The following is a 23,038-nucleotide window of genomic DNA, read 5'->3' as shown; positions in this document are numbered from 1 at the left end:
AGTGCTGTGAAAAGCAGGGAGTTGGACTTGATGATCCCTGTGGGTCCATTCCAGCCCAAGATTTTATGTGATTCCATTGTTTACAGACAGCTGGTACCAGATGGGTGCACTGCAAAGCCCATGGAAAACTGACAGGACCACTGCACTCAAGGGTTAGTGGTCAGCAATACAACAACCCAATGGCAGCCAGTCACTGTGTTCCTCAGGGGCTCTTCCCTGGACTTGCTGCATTTTGCCAATGCCTTTCTTGTACTGGGGAGTCCAGTACAAAGCACAATAAACAGACATAATGCTGAGTAAACAGCAATAAACAGACAAGTGCTGAGTATGGAGAAATAAACTCATCCTTGACCTGCTTTCTATGCTTTGTCCAATACACTTCAATATATGATTAGCTTTCACAACCATCCTAATGGTGAGCAGCTAGAGCATGATATGCAAAGAAGCTGGGAGACCTGGGTATGTTCAGGTCAAGAACAGCTGAGTATTTACTCTTCATTCTCTGTTCTTCAGCACCAAACCTAAAACCTGTATAAGCAGCTATGAAACCTCACTATCTGTTGCTGCCTGTTCCGAGCTTCCTTTCCCCCTCCCAAAGACACTTGCCTCTGCCATGTGTTCTGAACTCCTTTGTTCCAAGCATGGGCAAAACCAAATGTAACTCAAACTCTTTAGCAGTGTCTGATTGGCCAGTCACCCCAGGTCTACCCCCAGTCCTCCCCTTTCCCCTTCTCCAAATAAGAGAAAGGACCAAGGGGGAGGGGCCACCCTCTTTGGCTTTGCAACTCTTTCTGTGAACATCTCTTGTCATCTGTTTCTTTTTGAAAGCTATAATTGCGGAAATTAGACAAACCAAAAAGCTATATTTCTCCCTCTTTGCTTCTGCTGGTGATATCAGCTTGGCAGCTAATACATTTACCACTTTCAGAGCTACTGAAATGCTAGATTGCCCGTGCTACCTCTCTATGCTGCCCGAGGCTTTCTAAGGCATTGAACTACGAACCTAGCCGGTAAAAAGCTGTAAGTATATCTCCACAACTATCCATTACAACATGTCTGATGTTGGCATACTGTGTGATGATAACACAACACACAGTTAGACAGAGAAATGTCATCACAGCACCACACAAAGTTACTTGATATAATTCGAATTCAGAAACAAGGACTCCCTAAAATTGCCTGATGTTTATCCTCCATTTCGGCCTTGAGTGGCCCTCTCAAGGTAACACCCAAAAGAAGACTTACATGTGAATGTAGACACTGGCACAGGAGAGTCCTAAGGCCAAGCACACTTAAGATCCCCAGAAGTTAGCCACATATGTGGAACCACTGTTCACTGTTCAGCTGAATCAGAGACATCCACTCTTTCAGCCACTCCTGTACTCACCAGTACAGCACCAAAGACATGACCTATATAGACAGAATTGTTGCCCATGAATGGCATTAGATAGTTTTTGCAACACTTTGGTAAGACATGACTTCAGCCAACAAACCTCCTGCATTATGCCACTTACTTTGGACATTCATCCTGCTGAGATTCATCAGTCTTTTCCCAGTGTCCTTTAAAACATAGGGCAGCAAAATCCCATGCTTAGTTTCATTCTCTTTCCACAATAATAAACTACACTTTCCCTTGAAGATTGCAATGGACACTTCATTGTTGGACCAGTGTGCCTCCCTACCTACACCAGATGAATGATGGGAAGTTTTGGGACAGAAAAAGCCTCATTGAGTGAGAATTAAGCTGTTATATTAAAACAGATGGAAGATGCACACACAACAACACTGAAGCAAAGGACGCAGTTTGAATTATTGTTATAATTCTTTGCCACATGCCTACAGAAAGCTTGACAACAGCTAAGCTGTCAACATGCTATCATACCACCCATCCTGCTGACCAATCTTTGGTTTTCTGTACTCCCCCAGTTATCTGTGTCCATCTGTTGTCTTCTGTCTCATCCTTAGCTTGCTAGCTCTTTGGGGCAGGGAACATTTTTTACCCTGTGTTTGAACAAGCATTGTATAGGTGCTACCACAATAGGCAGGAATAAAAATAACAACAATAATTAGGTTATATCTTAGTATCTCCTTGGGTTGGAATGTTTCCCTCCTGACTTCACAGCAGTGTTCATAAACAATTATACTTGGTGCAATATGGGGCCCCATAAACAAATAATTACATCCCAACCTACCTTCAACCATTTTACCAGTCATCCCTCGAGGGCTGGATCTGCTGAGCTCTCCATATGCTCCAAATGTGTGTGAACTCAGTTTCAGAAGAAGATACCAGCCTTGCAGTGCAGTGGGACTAACACCCTGCACATAACCCATAGATTTTCTTTGGACAGAACAAGCTTCCTACACACAAACTGTTGCCTCCTACTTTTATGTGTCAACCCTGACTCATTTCTAGTGCCAAGAAGAAGAGTATAGTATCTTCATCCTCTACTCCCTCTGAAGAATGGCAAGAGCCTGCAGTAACAAGTTTATGTGAGATGGTGGAAAACAGTTACATTATAAACTGTGCACACAGACTGTGGCCAAGCACAACACCGTACAACTTCCACAAGCACATATTCCCAGATGTTCTTTTAAACTAAAAGGAAAATCTTCCTTCTTTGAGGTTCACTAGGGAAACTGGCTCTCTGCACTGGAGATACTCAGAAATTCAGTCCTAGACCCAACTGGATCCAGACAAGCTGTTAGTGTAAATCTAAGATTCAGGAAAAGATAGCAATAACATGCCACATAGTATGTCTTAGATTACTTGCTAGGAGCTGAAAGGTTTTGCTGAACTCTCAGGGAAGAAAAGCCCCATTCACCAAGAAACACCCTCCTCTCTTAAAGTGCCATGAGCCCCTCTCACAAGTACTGAAGTATATGTCTACTGAATCAGGCATTAGGTGTGCTCTTCTCAAATCCATTGGGTGCAAAGGCACCTCCTGCAATGCCTCATCCACAGTACTCCACTTGAGGACACTGGAAGAAAGATGTTGCAGAGAGAAAAATTCTTTGCCCTTGTCCATTTCATTTGACGGAAGATCACAGAAAAATCATCTTGTAACTTTGACACACCATACAAATCTGCAATAGTTTCTAATAGGTGAAAGCAGAAGTGTAAGACTTTTTTTCCATCTCCAAGTAATTTCACCAAATCTTCCCAATGTAAATTAATCAGTAACCAGGATAAAAGTCTCCAGTAACTTCCAATTCCTAGTTATGAAGATGCAGGAAGTTGGGCCGGCCCTTTGCTTGTTTTTATCTGCAGAAATAGAAAGGCTTACAGTGCTGGATGGTAATGTAACACTGCTGAACACACAAGATCCCTCAGGTCTTTTTGGGATGTGCACTGTAAAACTGGATTGTGCCAGGGGCATGGAAGGTGCTGCAGGGGAATTTGCAGAGGGAGTGATTCACCCTGGCCCTGCCTCCCCCTGCTCCCAGCACAACTGCCAGTGAGGGGACAAGCCTGCCTCTCAGGCACTGCAGGAGCTGTTGGGACCAGACATCAGGAGTTCAGGCAGCCCATTCCCTTCTGAACCTGTCAAAACTATAATAAAACAACCTAGGTAAAATTTTGTGTCTCCTGTCTCATCTGTTCTTAAAACTTCCTGTGATGAGCGCACTACAACCTCCCTCAGGACACTGTTTTCCTGCTTAACTTTCCAAATACTCATAAAGCTTTTCCTAGCAGTTACCTCTACATCTTCCTTGCTACAAATTAAGCTGATTACTTCTTGTCCTATCCCCAGTGGACACAGAGAACAATTAATCACTGTCTTCTTAAAACAAGCTTTTAAATATTGGACGGCTTTTCCCTCGTCAATCTTCTCTCTAGCCTAAACCAACCCAACCAATCCTCTCCTTGCAGATGGCATTTGCCACTCTGGCTGCTCTCTCATCTCCTTCCACTGTTTCTGGTTTTCCTGCTCTCATTGGATGCAATGCTCTGCTATGGCTTCAGCAGTGGCTGCTAGCGTAGAAAAACTACTGCCTGTGTGCTACACGTGACATTCCTGTTAAATATACCCTAAAATGGGATTTGCTTTTTTGCAACATCACCACACTGTTGACTCACATTCAGTCTCTGACTCACAGTAGTGCCTCCCAGATCTTTTTCTGCAGTTCTGTTGCCTGGCTTGTTATCCCCCATTTTACATACAGGCATTTGAGTAGATCTTTCCTAGTACAGTACTTTTCATTTGTCTTTAATAAATTACTTCTTATCAAATTTAGACCATTTTCTAGTTTAATTGGCAAAGTATCTATGTTGTGCCAAGAAAGCAGATCACCTTCCAGCCTCATGTTACACATTGGCAACAAAGAGAGCATGAAAGGAAGAACCGTTGTGTTCAAATTTCTTAAAAAGAGTCACTGTCTTATCAAAAGTTTATCGATTTGCTACTCCCTTCTCACTCTGCATTCTACCTGATTCTGGCAGGTTGACCCTGACTGGACGACAGGTACTCACCAAAGACGCTCTACCCCTCCCCTCTGCAACTTCACAGACAGAGAAAATATAAAGAAAGGCTCCTGAGTTAAGAGATCACTCACCAATTACTGACCAAGGCAAAACAGACTTGACTTGGGGAAATTAATTGAATTTATTACCGATCAAAATCAGAGCAGGATAATGAGAAGTAAAGCAAATCCTAAAAACACCTTCCTCACACCCCTTCCTCTTTCCTGGGCTTAACTTTATTCCCAATTCTTTACCTTCTCCCCACCAGCAGTGCAGGGAAATGGGGAATGGAGGTCATGATCAGTTCATCACATGTTGTTTCTGCCACTACTCCTTCCCATGGGAGACAGCCCTGCATGAACTCCTCCAGCATGAGTTCTCCTCATGGGTTACAATTCTTCACAAACTGCTCCAAAACAGATCTGTCTCCATAGGGTTCAGTACTTCAAGAACAGGCTGCTCCAGCGTGGGCCCCCATGGGATCACAAGTCCTGCCAGCAAACCTGCTCCAGTGTGGGCTCCTCTCTCCATGGATCTGCAGGTCCCTGCCAGGAGCCTGTTCCAGCACAGGTTTCCCAAGGGGTCACAACCTTCTGTCAGGCATCCCCCTGCTCCAGTGTGGGGTTCCTCCATAGGCTGCATGTGGATCTCTTCACCGCAATGGATTTCCATGGGCTGCAGAAGTACATCCTGCCTCACTATGGTCTTCACCATGGACTGCGGGGGGACCTCAGCTCCAGCACCCAGAGCCCCTCCTGCCCTGCCTTCTTTGCTGACCTTGGCATCTGCAGAGTTGCTACTGCCACATATTCTCCTTCCTTTCTTCTCTGGCCACAATTACTTCTGTGCAAAAAACTTTCCTTCCTTCTTAAATACTTTATCATAGTTACTACCATTCCTGACTGGTTTGGCCTAAGCCAGCAGAACATCCATCTGGGAGCCGGCCAGCATTGATTCTCCCAGACATGGAGGAAGTTTCTGGCAGTTTCTCACAGAACCCACCCTGCAGCGCCCCCAGCTACCAAAACCTGGCCATGCAAGCCCAATGCACTGATACAGTGGTCTTCATAAATAAACAGTAGCTCATTCTAGCCTCATAAAGTACATTTACTCAAGGAAACTACAATCTGCTGCCACAAAAGTACAGCAACATCCTAAGCACCACATCACTCTGTGACCCAAGCTAGTACCAAACAGAGCTGCTAGCAACTCATTAGCTCATATCAACCAAAAAGGAAGAGAAGTGAAACATTTTAAAAACTAATTATATTGAACTAAATCCTTAAGACCTGGCTCAACAAAATTATGCCTTTTGGTCCACTGGTATTAGATACACCCTCAATAGGTATTTGATTAATGACCCATATGAAATTATATCAAGGATCAATGTTTCTTTGTATCTTCTCCGTAAAGTCCTTAGAATTTGATTCCCAGATATGCAGCAGTTATTTTTAATACATATACCTGAAATTGTATTGTATCATATCCTCTTTGAAAGTGCTGCTTGAGCTGACCTGGCAAACAGGCAGATTTTAATACCAGGACTTCAATGCACTAACAGGCATTCAGAGTCCCTCAGGAAAGTTGGCCTTAGTCCCTCCATAGGACTTCTGCCCTCTCTTTGTCCCCCCTCAAAAAGTCAAAGTAATCAAGAATTTAAAATTTCTTTGTGGTCTACAAAAATATTGCAGTGTGCAACCAGACATCGTAAGAGGACAATTAAATTTCCAGAATCTCTCTCACCCCAAAATTAAAAAGGATGTTAACTGATTGTATCCAGAGGAGGATAACAAAGCTGCTGAAATGCTAGGACACATGTCCTCTGAGGAGTGGCTGAGCACTCTGGGTTTATTTAATTTGGAAAAAAGGGGATTGAGAGGCAAGCCCACTTCTATCTACAGCTTCCCGAGGAAGGCAGCTAATGTAGTATCCTGGGCTGCATTAGAAGTGTTGTCAGCAGGTTGAGGAGGGGCATCCTTCCCTATTCTCAGCACTGGTGAGACCAAACATGGAATACTGTGTGCAGTTCTGGACTCCCCAAAACGAGACAGACAGACACAAGGAGGGAATCCAACAAAGGGTCATGAAGAAGATTATGAGCATCTCTCATGCTAGGAAAGGCTGGGAAAGCTGAGACTGTTTAGTCTGAAGGAGAAAATACTCTAAAGGGTGTCTGGGGTGGGCAGTGTCTTATCAATGTACATAATCACCTGAAGGCAGGGTGTAAAGGTAACAGAGCCAGGCTCTTTTCAGTGGTGCCCAGTGACAGGACCAGAGGCAACAAGCACAAACTGAAACACAGGAGGTCCTGCCTGAACATCAGGAAATACTCTTTTATTGGGAGAGTAACTCAGCCGTGGCCCAAGTTGCCCAGGGAAGTTGTGGAGTTTCCCTCCTTGAAGATACTCAAAAGCCATCTGGACATGGTCATCATTTCTAGGTGGCCCTGCTTTAGCAGGGGGTTGGACAGATGACCTTGAGAGGTCCCTTCCAAATTTAACTATTCTGTTATTTTGTGGATTTCACCAGCCATCAGCAGGTCAAAAATCTTCCTAGAAAATAGTTGCTCTGTGGCTTATCTGTTCCTTTTCAAACGTGTCCTGATGCTACAGCAGATCCTTCTGTAGACTAATATGGCAGATGGTGCAGAAAGGAATTCAACAGCTAGGACAGACTCCTTCTCAGGACAATGCTGCTATTTCACTTACTGCATGAACTGATTGGGATCTTTGTGAGATCAGTTTAATTCAGACTTATGCAATGCTCATAAAGGTCAGACAGGTTATTCCCTCCTTTCCATTGCTTCCCAGAACTAGTGAAGACAGAAAGCACAGTGGTCAAAAAAACTCAAACTGTTTAATACTGTTAAGAATCTATTGCTCACATCAGCAGAAAAGTTTATTCCAGATAAGATCTCAGACTAAAGCAAGGACTCTTATCTTCTCTATGTATCCCTAACACCTGGGACCACAAAAAGAGGGCAGAAGAGCCTTCTAACGAACAGAGTTCAACCAAGCAAGGGAAGGACATATCATAATCTTGTCTCACCTGCCAATGCTCCAAGGACCAGAAGAGAAAATATTAAAAAGTGCACATCACAACCTTATATGCCTGTTCAGTGATTGATATCCACATGTAGTAAGTGAAGGTCAGTCAGATATTTGCAAGTAACAAGAGCATTACGATTGGTGGCTTAACTTGCACCACAACTTGATTCACTTCTGTGTACAACAGCAACTATAAGACCAGAAAATTAGAAGTATGCCAAACTGGACAGAAAGCCTCTTGAACACCTTGAAAAGAATCTCTCTTCCATTTTGCTTTTTAATAAAAATGAAGTATTTTGTAAGAAACACTGTTGTCTACCTGGTAATTCTTTAACACATATCAGTTGAAAACCATGCAGTTACAGAAGGAAGATTCACACTTAAGATGAGTGAAGGACTGAACTTAAGGTGAACAGATTTTTGTCCAGCTTCCCTCCATGATTAGTCATGAAGATAGAAGGTACTTCCACAAATCCCTCACCAGATCCCATTCCTCCACACTCCATTTAGTTTCTGCAGTTCAAGCAGATTCCTTTTTCCCCTGAAATCAATGTTTAATTAACACATTATTGGAAAAAAAAAATGGGATGCAAGAGCAGACTGAAACAAAGCCAGCACTTCCCTGCTCTGCAGATGCAGCCAGTCCCATTAGACATTTATCCCATTGGAAAGTTATTCCTCTCCTAATCCTCCTTCGGCTGCCAGCAAACATCATCCTCTTGCTTAGTTACCTTTCCTTCCATCCCCATAGGATTCTTTTCCTTCTTAGAAGTGGTCCACAACAGAAGAAAAGATAAAGTGGAGGGAGAAGGGGAGCAAGTGCTGTCTGTGTAGCCTCACAGTATGACTGAGGCCTCATCTTTAATCCTGCCATCCCCACAGGAACAGCACACTGATTCCCCTGATGACCCCCCCCATCAACATGGCAAGCACAGCAGAAACAGGACAGTGTGCTCTGCCATGAGCAGGGGATTCTCACAGGGTCAAACTCACAAGCAGATCCTGGAACAACGCACAGCTGTATGTACCCAAAGGCAGCGGAGATGCTACCGGCAGCTTCAAAACGTTTACATCATACCTCCCCCTATCCTCATCAATTATTATTCTATCCCATTCCTTGGCTCTCATCCGGCTGCTGGGAGGTACTTGGATGCAGGGGATGCTGCAGCACTGTCAAGGGCATTATGAGGCAGGCCTAGGGCTTGAGCGCCCTCCCTGCTACACACACAGGCACCCACACTACAGGGTTGGTGCAGCCGGTGAAGGACTGCAGAGTCCATAAACTCCTGGGCTGAGCTGCCCTAGTTACGAAGGGAGACATCAGGATCTTTGAAAGAGTCTACCATCCCAGCACTGTCATTCCCAGGATCCAAAGCTACTAGCGTTAATTAGTTCCCATGATGTGATGGATGACAAGCGGCAGGACTAGGAATGACACAAGCAGACTGTGTTTGAAATAAGCCATCCCTCACCATCAAGGGCAGAGGAAAGGAATTTGGAAAGGACAGGAGCTCAGCACACCACTGAGAGACTACAAGTACACTGACAGCCCCCAAATCCCTGATATACCCTTCCCACCACTCCAGCTCGCTCCTTCTGCCAGCAGACAAAAAACAGGCAGGGGAGCATGCCTGGGAGAGAACTCAGGCACATGGCTGTGAGAAACAAGAAAGCTCTGAGACAAGGGGAAGCAAGGCAGATGAAGGACTAATCCACCCTGTAGCAAGCGGCCATATTTCAGACAGAGCTGAACTTCTGACAGCTGTAAGCAAACCTCCAGCACACTCTGAAAAGCCACATAGTGATACCCACAGCAGCCCAGAGTCTAAAGAGGCTGAAGGCTTTATCCCAGACAGAGCACTGTGCCAAGCTGGCTGTGTAGTGTACAGTGCATAAGAGCTGTCCACAGTGCTCAGAGAGGACAGTTTTATGTGAATGGTAACAAGAGAAATTGTGTTCCCACCTTTCCTTAAGGAAGAACACAGGATCTTCCAACATTGCTAGTGTATTTCCAGTAGGAGTCTTATTGCTCAGCTTTCCAAGAACATCACTACAGAGACTGCACTTTATCCCTACTAGACTTCAGTAAAACTATACTCAGGCTAGCCCTACCAAAAGTCATGGGTTTTCCATTTAAAAAAAAAAAAATTAGAAAAGGTATAAATCAACCGCTAAAAGTGCCATCTATTGCCCACAACAAGGAGAAAGGCAGAACAAATTTCTCCCGTGCTGCCTTTCTACAAACATATCTTGGTCAAAACACCACTTCTGATTCTCAGAGTCCTTTACACATGAATTGTCATTGTCTATGCCCAAGTGAGGAGAAACAAAAGAAAAGAAAAAGCAAACAATCTGAACCAAGTCTATGTAGAGTACTGGTTTCAAGAAGTTACCAATCCCTCTAATATCTTGGTTTCAAAAATGAAAAGTATCTTCCTCACCACTTGCTGTATGAATTAAGAACCAGCTCTGCTAGACTGACAGACTGCTATTACCTAGAAGAGGGGGATGAGGGAGAGATGAGAGCTGATAAAAATTTTCAAAGCTTAACCAAAATTTGGTAATTTCTGGCTCCAGCTGCCTTGGCAATTGTCCAAAAATAAAGCCCATCTTCTCTTCATGCTGGTGGGGGGCAGGGGCAAATAAAGCTGGATGCATTTTGTTTTTAAATTACACAACATGTCTCTTGGTCATCATCTTATGGCTCTTGGCCATGATCAAGCCTCTGACTCCTTCAGTTTGCTCTTGGACAGATCACTGTGTGTCCTTATCATTGATACAAGCATATCACAGCTCAGCCAGTATCCTGACATCCACCTGCACAGGCCCAGAGCACAGAGCTAAGGAGAGGGCAAAGGAAAACAGATCCGGGGGGAAAATACACTCTGCTTCTCAAGAAAAATACACTAAAGAGCCCTGGAGGAGGCTGCAGAAAAAGAAGTTCAGTAGATCCACCAAAATACCACTGCTGATACAAGAAAAAGGGAACTAAACTCTACCTTCCCAGGAATAATCCAGACAAGACCCCAACCATCTTGTACAGTCTGAAGGTGTCCTCTAGGTTGAGGGTTTAAATCCAATCTTAACACCAAAAAAAAGAGTTGCCTGTACCTGATGGCTTGGCAACTTGCTTAGAAAGGGAAGAAAGTAAGGGACAGAGGAGGGGTATTTACTCCCTTTTTGCACAGCGACTTAAAACCCACCATCCCTGCTACCACAAATTACCCCTAGCACCACCTCTCACTCCCTGAATGCTCTGCAGGAACTGAGTTCCCCTCTCACTTCAAGGATGCAAAACATTTAGGGTCGGTAAATTCCAGCGCTATGTCAATGTTCTTTTTTGTTGGCTGTGAAAGCTCAAGGAAGGGCAAAGTGTGACAATCAGGGTGAGCTACAAAACTCACATTGCAATCACTGAAATAAATACCTACAATAAATGCTTTTTCCAACTTTTTCTGTTAACAAATAATTCATAAAAGCAAGCTAACCATGTCACAAGAACACACTAGTACTTGAATCACTGGGGAAAAGGAGGAACCATAAAACCTGGGCCCACCTTTTTCTTTCAGGGTACCAGGGAGATACCAGGGAGGCAGTGTCCACAGGATGGAGCAGGCACACAGGCCCTGCAATACATTCTTCCTGTTGCTCAGATGGCCACCACATCATCTTAGAGAGCAGCCCAATGTAAGGAGGATAAAAAGGTATGAGAGAGCATTGAAAGGAGAGCTACAAAAATGGTGAAGGGCCTAGAGGACAAGCCTTACAAGAAACAGCTGATGTCACTTGGACTGTTCAGTCCTCTGTAGGAGACAGGGGATACCTCATCACAGTCTACAAATTTCTCAGGAGGGCACGTGGAGGAGCAGACACTGATCTCTTCTCTCTGGTGACCAGAGAGACCTGAGAAAATGGCTTGAAGCTGAGTCAGGGGAGGTTTAGGTTGGATGTTAGAAAAAGGTTCTTCACCCAGAGGCTGGTTGGGCACTGGAACAGGCTCCCCAGGGAAGTGCTCACAGCACCAAGCCTGACAGAATTCAAGAAGGGTTTGGACAATACCCTCAGGCACATGGTGTGATTCTTGGGGTGGCTTGTGCAGGGCCAGGAGTTGGACTTCCAGCTGAGGATACTGTATGATGGTAAGACTCCTGCAGGCACAGGAGCTGCAGCACAACAACCACTTCCAAAGCAATTGAGGTAAGAGGGAGGGCAGGGAGAGATCAAAAAGTAACTACTGGTGAAGCTGGGCAGCTGAGGCAAGATTGGCTCTGGTGAGCAAAAACCACAAGAGCAGAGGAATCTTGCCAGGCATCACCAACAGCAACAATTTGTGGCACTGGACACACCCCTGCCCCCATCTTCCTGGCTGTAGTTTACCACTGCACCTCAAGGTCAGAGAAAGGAGAAAAGCCAAAGGCAAACAACAATAGTAGCTCTGGACAGATCTATTTATTCAACTTTTGCTATTGTTTCATGAAGAGGAAAGATCCAGAAACATGGAGACCTCAGAGCAGGCACAGCCACACAGAGGAAATGAGAAGCAGCAGCCAGCAGAACCACAGGAGCACCTTCCTGCCACAGCTCCCCTCGGCCTGGGTGTGAGCAGCCCATGACCAAAGAAGGAAGTCCTTCACACCCAGAGAAGGAAGGTGCTGAGCAGGTCTGCGAGCCTTGGAGAGGGTCCTGAACATCCTGAAATGCAGGGAAAGCTTCCCTCTCACTGCCTCAGCTCTCTCATACCTGCATGCCAGTCACCACAGCCACCCACTGAGGCTTGTCAGGTCTTTCCCCATGTTCTAGCTGGGGGAAAGAAGGAAGGGAACAATGGATGGAGGGAGAGACTCTTAGCTCCCTTCACTCCCCCACCCCAGCCTTTTCCCTGCTCCACTCAGACCTGAAAAGCCATGGCTCTCCTGCACATCCTACAACAGAAACACAAGGAGCTTTTCTCCGCCTCTCAATTCACCACCCTCCAGGCTCCAGCAGGGACTGCATGGAAATGGCGATATTCCTCTATCATCTGGATCAACAGTACGGATAAGCTCAAAGAGGGCAAGAGAGGATGGCACGGGAGGATGAGGCGGGAATGCTTTGTTTCATCCTGGCTCCAATGCAGCCCACCTCCTCGCTCGATCGCAATGCCCTCCAGCTCGGACATGCAAGCAGGCATTGAAAAGGGAGGGGACCTGGGATGCTGATGAATTTTGTTTCCCCTATCAAGGGGACAGCTCACTTCCCCGAGCATGCCTGGCTCTGACGGAGCTCCCTGGAGTAACCTTTATTCCAGTGTGTCGCAAGCATGTATTTCACGGATGGTTACACTGAATCATTATCACCAGACGTTCATTTGACCAAAATAATGTTATTAGCATTGTCAGGTCCATTTCCCCCCACACAATTTCTCCCTCCCCAGTATGCATACACTCCCTCCAACCCCCAGGCCCCTGCCATCCACAGAGGGCACACCCCTCCCCGGCACAAAATCTCATGATGTGTGACACAATGTTCAGGAAAAGAGAACGGCAAGAGGGGCTGGCGAAATGGATGGACATGCCTTTGGCAATCACTGCGTTCCTTACCCTCTGCCAGTGTTTACCAGCCACACAGACACACAAAGATGCACACACAAAAATTGAAATTAAATCAATGACTATCCAAGGTACATGACTATGGGTGTATGAGTGTGCCCAAGCTGCGGTCACAGTCCTACCGGGAGCCCAAATCTGTGTGGCATGAAGTAAAGGTCATCGTGCCACTGTTGTGATGCACTAAAAAAAAGCCGCAGAGCCATCAGGATGTAACACAGAATTTTCTCGTCAAGGGATAAGAAACCTTCGGGGGAGTGGGGGCTGGGAGGAGGAAAGCGGGTGTGCGGATGGGGGGGATGGGGGAAAATGGCAGAAAATGGGGAGGAAAATGAAGAATACAAAGCTGCACTTCGCTAATCCAAGATAGACAATCCATCCCTTCCCCCCTCTCTACGCCCTCCCTCCCTCCGAAATGTTGGTGCAGATGGATTTCTGTATCTTGGTTTTGCAGCAGTGGGTCTAATGACTCCCATACCAAACCCCCTCGCTATGATAACCCCTCCCACTATTTTTTTTTTAGACCAGGCTGAAGAATAATGTGTTTTTAGAGATAATGGGTTTTATAAAAAGAAAAGAAAAAGGGACGCAGCGCAGACATTATGCGAATAAGCTGCTCCCCGCATCACCCCCATCTTCTCCCAACCACACATTTCGATTTCATCCCCTCCCGTCATTCTCCAGCCTTCCCCCATCAGCTCCCCCAAGGAAAGGAAAAAAACCCACAACGCGATCTGGGTAGCCGATCTCAAAATCCCAAGCACTAATCTGCTTGAATTTGTTCTTCTCCTTATATAAGCAGCAGCACGTCAACATGTTCAGTGGAAACGCAGAGTAAAATGAGGCCAGGCTACAGCCATGGAACAGGGGTGATATCGGCAGATATCGCTTCTATCGAGAAGCCATTGCCACCAGGTTGAAGAAATCAAGTATTGGGCTTCCAGCCGCTCCCTTGCTTTATTTATTTATTTTTCAACACTTACTCTAATTTTACTTTGTTTCATTTTGGTTTCGCTCCACTTCATTTTTGAAAGGACAAAAGTGAAATAAATAATTAAAAGCCTAGAGACATACCCCACCAGAAGGTGCCCGAATGCTCCAGAAAGAGAATCCTCACCTCCTAACTTTGGGGTTTGTTTGTTTTTTAATAAATAAATACAGTCCTGTTGCTCACATTATCCCCAAACTTCCAGTGTCCCCAGCTGCATCTCCCTACTCCCGAAAACCAGGCACTTTGTCAGCGAGAGATAAACATTTAAGAAAGTGACGAATACTGAAAAGAAACTGATAGAGAATTGGAAAATTATATCTATACAATAATCCAGTTCATTCAGCTGATAAAGTGCGTTCAGTCACAAACCCAAGAGCAATAATCTCTGCAACCTCCTCCCCCTAAAATACTACTAACCCTTATATAAACTTGCTCAACGTAACACTGATGACCATTTTAAATGAAACCAGTGACAGACGCAACACCTTTTTGGTTAACGTTACAATTAATAACTGACTGTATCATCACGGCAAACAAAACCTTTTGTGATCAAATTTTCCCTCACCTACACAACATCTCTCTTAGACTTTTCACCAGTCTAGTTAAGAGTTCGCCCCCTCAAAAAATAGCCCCTCAAAATATGCAATAAGCAGGTATTGGTGAGCGGTCATTTTAATATTCACCTTTTTAGGAGGGCTGTGTGCTTATCTCAGAACAATTACGGGCAGTAAAAAATACAGGAGGGACAAATAATATTTAGAAAAAAGAGAAATAATTTCTTAAAACTATTTGCAATGAAGTGTTGAATAGTTTGGCCACGGAAAGGTGGAACAAGAGCTTGGAAAAGCAAAAAGCTGAAAGTGTGCTTTCCATAAATGATTCAATGTTTTTAGCCCCGCTTCTGCCTCCCCAATCCTTTGGTTTTTCTGCCGCTGATCTCATACCTAATCTTTTTTATTGTTTTCTTCTGAGGGAGGAGGGGCAGAAATCAGGAAGAAAAATAATTTTAAATAGGAAGTGTTCAATTTTAACAAAATAAATTCTTAAAACAGCACTGTTAAATATGTTATTTCCTAGCTACATTAAGATTACCATTAAAATAAATTTAAGAGTAAGCAAAAGACAAGTCACCTGCAAAGCACCAGAGTCGGTGCCCTTAGGTAGGAGAATTACATCACTCCCTGACTCAATGGTGTTTTCTTTTAAATTATAAAGCAGGTGTCTTTTTTCCTTACAGAAAGAAACTATAAGAAATAAAACAATACAGCGGTTATTTCACATACATTTTGCACGAAAAAAGCATTGAACCAACCTTTAAGGTCACTGACTGCCTGAAAACCCACAGCAGTCACTCACGGTGGAAGTTTTCAGGCAAGACGGCTACTAAATCATTAATACAAACAAATGGAAGGCGGGGAGGAAAGGCGCTACCGTAATAGATCCGAAGACTTGGAAGAGGCAAAAAATCTTAAAGAAAAAAACTTTCATCTTCAGCCTCTCTTCTTTTCTCGTTAGCATTTTTTTTTTAAGAAATCCTTAAGCTTTAGTCAAACAGCTGGCTCATTCTAAGGGTATCCCTGCTGTAACTCAGCGTAGTGTCTTCCTTTTCGAGAGCCCCCCCCCACACACCAATTTTCCATTCCAAAATGCCCCGCCGTGGGAACTGCGATCTCCCAAAAAGTCTGACCAAAGCAGCCGGAGCGTCCCGGGGGTCGGTGCGCGCCCACTCCGCCCGGACGGGCAGCGCCCAGCCCCGCCGGGGCAGCAAGGAACGGGGAGAGGGATAAAACGATCCGAAATAGTTGTCGTGAGAAGGGTGAGGAGAAACCCACCCGCGGAGCTCCGGCGCCCAGCGCTCGCCGGGCGGGCAGCTCCCTCCGAGCCGTGCCGAGCCGAGCCGCCCCCCGCCCGCCGCCCCTCTCACCTCCGCAGCCGGGCGGGCGCCGGCCGCCGCGCCAACTCGCGGCTCGCCTGCGCTGCGGGGCAGGGGGCTCCAGTGTGGCCCCAGCCGCGGAGGCTGCGGGGGTCCCGGGGAAGCTGGGCTGGGCTGGCCGTGCCGAGCCGTGCCGAGTCGGGAGAGCCGCGGGCGGCCGCGGGCGGAGCTGCGCAGGGCTGAGCGCGCCGCGGTGCCGGAGCAGCCCGAGCCCCGCGCACGCCGCCGCCGCCGCCCCCTGCTGCCGCCGCGCCCGCCCGACCGGCCCCGGCTTTTAAAGAGACCGCGGGTCCGCGCCCCGGCCCCCGACACGGTCCGCCCGGCCCCGACAGCGGGCACGGCCCCGGGCACGGGCAGCAGCGCTCCGCCGGGCTTCACATCCCACGCTTCCGCCGCCTCCTCCCAGTAAAGAGGTTCAGCGGCTTTTTGGCTGCCTTCGGCCCGTCAGCGTCTCGTTCCTCGAGCGCTCCTTCACCGGGCCGGCACAGCAAGGGGGGATTTTTGCCCCTCTGGTCGCAGCAAGGCGAAGCCGGGCGGATGCGGCTTATTTTTTCCTTCAGTTTGCCACCAGGGACCTGCCGTCAGAGCAGAGAGAGCGTCTTCCTCAGACAATCAGTTTCATGAGTCCCCCAAAACCCTTAAAGTTCACAAAGAATTCTCCCGTCTAGCTCAGAGTTTGACCCAAACCTACTGCGTATTCCAAGTCAATTTATATACTGCCCATTTCATTTAAACCAGCCACTAAGTTTCCTTGTACAAATCTCTCAAACTTTTTTTCCACTTATTTCCTCACTTGTAAAAGTAGAGACAACAGCAACTGACAGACACCATTGCCTGTGCTGGGATCAGTATTTCAATCATTTAGAGTGTACATCCTAGATAATGTTATTTATCATTTTATCACCATTAGTACTTAGCAAAGTAAATGTACTGTGAGGAACGAGAATGTAAAGTTTTTTAATGTGTTATCATGCTAAAAGTCCACCTCAGGTGCATTAGCAGACAGAAACATTATTATGAACATGAAGGGCATGCAAACCAAAAGTGAGAAATCAAACCTTCTGGCCCCTCTCTCCAGACCCTATGATCTTGTAAAAATTGTGTATAATGCTCATACTGCAACACCAGACACTTAGGAATACATTTGCCTTAGGGACAGACTGCAAAGCCATTTGTCTTTTCTTCCCCCTCTGATCATGTATCTAAATGTTTTTGTCTTTTTCTACATTTTGCATAGCAGACAGCCTACCCGCAGTACCCAATAAATAATAAATAATTATTATTTGATACAGTAGGTATTGATCACCTTCCTACTATCAAAATGCAGCTGTGTCTGAGGTGGATAATAGCCACACAGAAACATTAAATAATAGTTACAAGTAGTATTAGGAGCCCCTTGGGAAGTCTCCCTGAAAAACACTGTCCATCACACACCCTAACAAATTCAGATACATGCACAGAGAAGGTAATAGAAACCTATTTCAACAAGGTGACAATGGTCCAGCAAAGAGGCATCTTCCTGACCTAAATCAGCATCCCAAGAGCAAGATTTTATCCCTTTATAAGTTTGTGCAAAGTCAGGTTATTGTTAAACATCCTATTTTATATGGGCAACATAACAGCAGTAAGAACTACCAATCCCTCCTTAGGGCTTGGGATTAGATCCTGGTCTCAATTACTGTGAAGAAAATCAGGTATTACTTCATTTACTTCAATAGTTAACTCCAGATTTGAAAAGTGCATCTGGCCATAAAATCTGGCTTCTAGTACATTTCTTCACCTGCTGGTAGTTCTGGTAATCTAGCATTTTGTAGCTTGCAGTTTATCAAAGTAATGATTTGTACAGATAGTCTTCTGAAACTGCACCACCTCTACCCCTTCCCTCTCCAAGGTCTTCTTAGACCACGCACACACATACTTGCACCATGTTTTGATCTGGCTGCCTATCAACAGAGTATCTTCTATATAAAATCAATGACAACAGCATAGTCTCCAATTCCAAATTAAACCTCTTCAGTTTAGCAGACAGAAAACAGCATATCTTTTGTGAGAAAAAACAAACTAGCAACTTTTAACCAGTTTAATCACCAAGGGTAAAGTGAGCCCAAAAAGATTTGGGGAAAATAAGCTAGTTTTCATCCTATCCTTTCAACTGGAAAAAGAAAAACTTAGGACACCCACATATGAAATGTCTACAAACTGGAAAGAGGGATAGAAGACTTCATCTAACTGAGAAACTTCCATTCAGAGTGCTACATAGAACCAAGGAAGAAAAGAACTACTTTGAAAAAAATCTTACTGTGTCTAACTCGGACGCATAGACCTCTACTTCTGAAAAATTGTTACAGTCAGGCACCAAAATAGACATCATTTTATAAATAGGCACAGAATAGTGAGAAAATATTAGAAGAGCAGGGAAGTTTCATTAAGGTTGCAAGGTACATCTTTGCTGGGGCGTGCAGCAAAACAGAGACAAGAGGAAAGGAGTGCAGTACAAGAAGTTCTTTGTCCAGCAAGCAATGCTCTAATTGCTCAACAGGGGAGTGGATTTTTCTGATTAATTCCTCTAATTCTTTCTTTCTTTCTTTCTTTCTCATCTCTAGCTCTAGCCCTGCAGTTTGCAAATAAGTTGCAGGGAGAGAAAAGAAAAACATGATTCCTATAGTGACGTTTGTACCAGACCCTTTTAATACTATTCATCTCCCCAGTATATGCCACTGGCATTGTGGTGAGACTTTTTAGAAGGTATGACATGCTCTAGATAGTGTTTCGTACCCTTCTAGAAGAAAAGTAGATAGATAAGACTTTTTCTGTCTTCATTAAGAAAATAGCCAATTTCCTTTCCAGAGCCTTAAAAATTAGCAGCGACATAGATTTATAGACCTAGGCACCTGACAATTCCCTCCCAACACCACCAGAGAGAAGAGGCAAAGGCAAGAACACAGGTTCATAGAAATGCCATTCATCTTCTTTTGCTTGTTCCCTTTAGAATAAATTTCCAAATTTTTTTACCAAGCCAATATGCTTGTTATAACTAAAAGACAAAATGCTGTCTTAAACTGGGGCAATTCAGTCAGTGCAAATTCAATAAATTGCTACGTGGGACTGCTCATCTTCAAAGTGCTCCAAGATCTGGGCTTTCTAATTGTGCTCCAAGATCTGGGCTTTCTAATTCAGGGCAGCAGCTGTAGTAGGCACCACACACAGATTTTGCTTAGGTCTTGCTAGAGGAGCGAGCTGGCTCACAGGAGCTACCCATCTCCGGACACAACAGAGAATGCACATGCCATTATCATCAGTTCCTGGTTCCCCCCTTGCCTGTTGAGCAGGGGAAAAGACTCTGGAGACAGAAGTTAGAGGCATCATCCATCATGCCAGGATGTCCAAATGCTGCACCACAAGATCTAGAGGATTCATTCTAAACTAATGCCCTGAGTGTAACAGCAGGGGATAGGAAGGGGATATTGCTGCACTGCAATATCATCCCATGGAGTATAATCTGGTATTTCTCCTTAGATTTTCTGAATGGCATTCACCAAATCCTTGAAAGGAAGCATTTGTATGGTACAATTTAATGGAAATGAGGCTCAAGGGGAATTTGCCATTGAAACAGTGGCAGGAAAATCTGTGCAACATGGCAAGAATGCGATTTATCTCTCTGGCTTTTTTTTTTTCTTTTTTTTTTTTCTTTTTTTTTTTGGCCATGTTAGCACTTTCAGTGTCTTTTTGCCCAGAAGTTAATACCCAAGGTGAATTTAGAAGCTGCAGTCCAAACTGTGATCAGATCTTCTTGGTTGTGCCAAATGAAGCTGATCTTATCTCACTGGTGACCTTATTCTACTTGAGAGAGCAAAACTCATTACAATAATAAGAAATAACAGAGATGGGGGGAAAGTAATCATGACAGCGCTTGGTCAGAATTCCCTTTACCATCATTTCAGAGGATTAGTTCTAAGCTCTCCTGCAAACGCCATTTTTCACTCCAGCTGGAGGTTCAACCTCCGAAGTTATTCTGACCACTTGCAGGAAATAGCCATTTATTCTTGATTCACAGTCTTTTTCCTCCTCCAAGCATATTCTGTTGCATTTATTTAACAGAAACTCTACACAGTGTATACTGGAAGTAATTTTCTGAGCACCATTTTGTTTAAGTAAGTGTACAAGGGACAGAAACTATACAGACACACCTTTGAGTGTGTGGAAGGTGTATGAATGAACAAAAAAACCTTGATGTGTGTAGCCAAGAATGTAAGGGTGAACCCATTCAGGTGAAAGGATTCCTTGTGGAAAGAGTGCATGAGAGAGATTAAATAAGTGGTGTGTGTGCAAATGCTGTAGGAGTAAATTCAAGGCAAGTCATGTATGAAAAAAAAGTATATTTCATTGCATCAACTGACAAATTTGGGGAAAGAAATTATGCAAGACCTTCTCCAAGTTTCATGCACTGTTTTCCACCATCTTTAAGAGTGTCATTGTAAGAGGATGCATGGTACATGTGTATTTATATATAAACATAACAACACAGAGACAGACGTGTGTGCACACTCAATTCTGCAAGGGAGAATAAAAGCTGCACATTCTTTAGGTCAGCAATATAAAATGTAATGGTTGTCACATCAGCTTTGTGACCTCCACTACCAGCTATTAGACATATATCTACATCTCATTCTAAGACACAAAGACACCCATTGCCATCTCAAGTTGTCAACAATGCGACCCTGACTCAGTGCAGGCCAAAAGGAAGAGAATCATTTCCTAGGGGCAGCAGGTAGCATCCAGCGAAATGGCCAAAACCAAAGCCACAGTTTGGAGTTAAAGCATAACCTTCCAAAAAGTATTTCCACCAGTTTTGAACTCCATCCTTTCTTGCTTCTTGTGCCTTATAACTCCATGGGATCACTCTGGTGATGTTTCCATGATGTGATCCAGCCCCCCACCTGCAGTAAAACTCAGTCGATCTTTATTGCTTACTACCTCCTCCACTTGAACTCTGCCTCCTCTCCTTATTTCTGAATCCTCAGGTGGAGCCATGAAAATTAACCAATGACATCACAGTGTGCTTCCCTGGCAACAAATATGTCATACCTGCTGGTCCATCAACAGGATTGGGTAAGAATAGGAATTGATGAGTACTAAAAGAAGAGCTAGAACGACCTGCAATCAGAAAAGCTGGATTTAACATGAGTGAAAGATAAATCTCTCTTTAATAAAATGCTAATCTAATGCATACACAGGAGCTACTCCTTGAAGAACTTCAGCAGCTTAAATATTTTTTCTCTTTTTGCCTTTGACCCCTTCAGTGATCCTGAAGTACAGACACCTTGATTGCTCAAGACCAGTGGTACTAGATAGGGACATTTCCTGCTGTCTGCACTAGTTAACACTCCAAACAGACAGTTTGGGAGTTTATATCTGGTATTGCATTCAGTCTTTAGAATCAACCCCAAGCAGTCTCACATCAAACACTTACCTGTAGCTGGCCACTTATCCACACAAGATAGAAACCCTTCCCAGCCAACAGGAGTGGGTGGAACAAAGACATCAGTGCAGAATAACAGTATTGGGGCAGGATGAGACAGACTGCCCTTTATTCCTCTCAAAAAGCAGACCCATCACACTGACTACAACACCCATCTCGTGTCTGAGGTAAGTGTACATTCCCCAGCAGAATTTCTTTTATCCCATGATCACCTGAAAAAGAGATAAACACCTGGAAGGTGTTTGCAAGCATCATGTTAATAAGTAACTGATCAGTTGGGAAGCTCTCAGGATAAGGAACAACTGCTGCAGCCAGTGCCTTTCTAATGGTTCAACTACCTCATTTGAAAACCTTATGCACTATTTTGGATAAACATGATAAAATGAAACAACTTTCATTTTCTCTACTCACATGCCAGACAAACACAATGCCTTCAAACATGGTTCTATCCATAGGGGGAAGTACTTCTCATTCACAATCACATGCCAATAAATGTCTTTTTTTTTGGCATGAATCTATAATGTGAAGATTTAAGGCGAGATGAGAAACCCCAAATAGGACTCCAATAAAAGCAGGGTGAGGGGGGAAAATTCCTGCTGCTATAAAACAGTGGGGCTGGGAATTCTGTAGCATCAACAAAATTCTTCAGGGAGCCAAACAGAGCAAAACATACCTTCTTCTCTGTTAGCAAACACTGTTTTTCGCAAAAGCCTTTTAGCTTCTGTTTAATGCTAGGTGTGGCATATCTCCAGGGCAAGCCTAAAGCATTGGTTTTGACCTTTAAAGCACTATATGCTTCTTTTTCAAAATTAATAGGCATTAGGTATCCATGCTACTTAAGCACTTTCTGAAAATCCTACTGATTACCTATCTAGGAAAATCCAGCCCTAACCACCTTGGGTCTCATCACCTCTTTTCTCAAAGGAGGTTAAGCCAACACTGACTCCCAGGCACACAAGAAGGTCCATAATGAACTAGCAGCCAGGACGCTGCCCTACAATTCTTGAAGGGCTTTGCCCTCCTGCATGTCTCCCCTCTGCACCTGGTGGAAGGTTTGATTGATGCTGTGAGACTGACAGCAGGTCTGTGTTGTCCAGTTACAGGTTCAGCACCCATCACTCTGTATTAAGGCATATTCTTGCATTTCCTGGGCTCAGTCTAGACTTTAAGACAGGCAAGTTGAAAAGCTAGACAAATGCATATATTCAAAAAAGGGACAGCAAAAAAAATGGAGAGCAGTTCCCCTTCTATAGCCTGGCTCCTGTGTCCCAGAGCAAATACAAACCTTGCTTTAGGGCACTATATAAATTGGTATTATAAATTCAGATGGTGCACCAGGGAGTGCCTCATTCTGTATGATTGGAGTCATTCTCAGGAGCAGTTCAGGCACTCAGCCTGCCACATGCAACTGCTGCCCCAAGGGCTGCCATTACAGATGCATTATTACAAAGCGCTGCAATAAAGCATGAACTAAAACAACTTCATTGAAATGAAGATTAATACGGAACATGTGTTCATCTCCGTACACTCAGAAGAAATAG

At 44.6% G+C, this 23,038-nt stretch overlaps 1 protein-coding gene across 16 annotated transcripts in view; it reads right to left on the bottom strand.

Moving 5' to 3' along the window:
• The window catches only part of NRXN3 (neurexin 3), a 982,949-nt gene extending 966,709 nt beyond the window's left edge, over window positions 1–16,240 (bottom strand). For all 16 annotated transcript variants that reach the window (XM_069017992.1, XM_069017994.1, XM_069017995.1 and 13 more), the window contains exon 1: window positions 16,010–16,240. The gene's annotated coding sequence lies outside the window, so the exon portion shown is untranslated. The remainder of the gene's footprint in view (window positions 1–16,009) is intronic.
• Window positions 16,241–23,038: the final 6,798 nt, after the last annotated feature.

The sequence above is a fragment of the Aphelocoma coerulescens genome, chromosome 5 (assembly GCF_041296385.1).
Source record: "Aphelocoma coerulescens isolate FSJ_1873_10779 chromosome 5, UR_Acoe_1.0, whole genome shotgun sequence".
Lineage (NCBI taxonomy): Eukaryota > Metazoa > Chordata > Aves > Passeriformes > Corvidae > Aphelocoma > Aphelocoma coerulescens.
The sequence above is the reverse complement of the archived record's forward strand: the minus strand, read 5'-3'. Positions and strand labels throughout refer to the sequence as shown.